Consider the following 2,098-nt stretch of genomic DNA (forward strand, 5'->3'; position numbering starts at 1 on the left):
AGAGAAAGGTTTTGTTGTTGTTGCTGATGTTGTTATTGTTTTGTTTTGTTTTTTTCTGAGTAGTGGAAACATGGCACCTGGCAAAAACAATTTTTAGCAATTTGAGCTTATTTTTTTCTAACTACTTTGTGCTACAATAAGAATACACATAGACTTTTTTGTCTTAGTTTTTGAAACATTGTCTCAACTCCCTACATAGACCAGCTGGCCTCAAACTCATCCTGTTTCCTGAGTGCAGAGATTAAAGGCATGCACTCCAACTAAATTACAAAATATTTTAAGTGTAGCTGACCAGTTTCCTTTCCTCGTTGGGAGCCTGGTTAGTAATCGCTACAAACAAGTCTCTGGGCACTGTGTATGTAGCCAGATGCTCGTACTGGTGACCATGAGGCAGATCCATGGAGACAGTTTCTGGTGGATATTGATATGTCTGATCTCCATGCTGTCTCAAATCTAGGCTTCAGACAGGTACATAGCATTCCACTGAGACAGGTATCCAGGGCACAGTGGCCAGAATTCACATTGGCCAGGCCATCCTGACCATCCACTCCAAGCTGTAGAGTAAGGAGCACACGATGGAGACCCTATGCAGGGCCATGTTCATGTTCCCTGGAAATCAAAGGATCCACATCTCAAAGAAGTGAGTGGACTGCACTACGTTTAAATCAGATGGAAGATGTGGTAACTGAGACATGATTCATCCCTGATGGCTTGTGGGGTCAAATATATCCCCAATCAGTCTCCTGGCAAACAGCAGACCCTGCACTCCTCAGGGCTTTGTGTGCAGAGTCCCATATACCCCGCCAGTCATACTTATCAATAAATCTCACATCAAATCTGGAGTGGGACAAAAAGGTATTTTAGATATGAGACAGAGTAGGTCTAGACAGAAAGTAAGTTTGAAAGCACTGTTCTTAGAAAATCCTATTGTGTGTATCTATGTGCATATACGCCCATGTGCCTGCAAGTGCCAGAAAAGGATAATTGGAGAATTTAGATGAGGGAAGTCTCATCTTCAAAGGGCACGGCACCTCCAGGCTCAACTATGAAGAGGCCTAAGGAAAAGGCAGCATTACCTATGTGCTTCTGTTTCTTCCTGAACCAGTGTGCCCCCACCTTTTCTACTCTGTGTCCTGCTGTCACCAGACGCCAGCTTCTTCCGTCTTCCACAATGATGTGGAAGTCAAGCTGTCAGCTTGGCTACATCTGGCATGAACTACAATTCAGAAATGGAGGGTATTCTTGTGGTCTGGATCTTGAGGCATAGTGGCTATGAGAAACACTTAGGCCCAGGCAAGGTGGTGCATGCTTTTAATCCCAGGAGATAGAGGCAAGCAGATCTCTGAGTTCAAGGCTAGCCTGGGACAGAGCAAGTTCTAAGGAAAGAACAGCTTAGATCCAGGCATGGTGGTATATACCTGGGCCATACCTTTTGCCGGAGGCCTTCATAAGGACAATGGAAGAAAGATGGCCTCCTTCTTCACCTGCTTGCACTTGCTTGCCTACCTCTTCAGGATTCCAGCTTATACAGAAGGCCGGTTGAAACACCTAGGTCCATGAGACTGAGTGACTACTAGATTCTTGGACTTTCCATTCACAGCTGACCATTGTTGAGTTGGACTTCAGACTGTGAGTCATTACAGTACATTCCCTTAATATACAGAGACCTTCCGTAAGTTCTGGAACTCTAGAGAACCCTGGCGAATACACACTGTGCACTGAGTACCAGAGACTAAGGATCTTCCGGGCCTTCAGTGCTGGATTGCTGCTGAAGTACACAGCTAGTCAGCCTCACCTGAATGTGTATGCCCACCATTGGACTGAGACCCTGTCTTGTAAGCTAGTCTAATAGATCCTCATTTAGAATGTGCATGTTAGACAGACACAGCCACGTACTATTGCCTTCGTTCCTCTAAAGAGCCTGCCTACTACTGGGAGGCAGCATGCTCATGTTTAATTAGTGGAACCAACCACGTGTTCCAAGGTAAATATTTATTTTGAGTCTGTAATAAGGACATAGTGAACGTATAGGTTAGTGAATGGGTTAAAGAGAATTCAACAAATACTGAAAGAAACTAAGAGAAAAATAACTAGGTTA

The 2,098-nt window shown here is 44.4% G+C and overlaps 1 non-coding gene across 1 annotated transcript; it reads left to right on the forward strand.

Annotated features, from left to right (window-relative positions):
• Positions 1-272: 272 nt before the first annotated feature.
• On the forward strand, positions 273-410 carry LOC116894951. The gene has a single exon (XR_004387147.1). It is a non-coding gene; the product is annotated as a small nucleolar RNA SNORA70 (small nucleolar RNA).
• Positions 411-2,098: the final 1,688 nt, after the last annotated feature.

Source organism: Rattus rattus, chromosome 2 (genome assembly GCF_011064425.1).
Source record: "Rattus rattus isolate New Zealand chromosome 2, Rrattus_CSIRO_v1, whole genome shotgun sequence".
Classification (NCBI taxonomy): domain Eukaryota; kingdom Metazoa; phylum Chordata; class Mammalia; order Rodentia; family Muridae; genus Rattus; species Rattus rattus.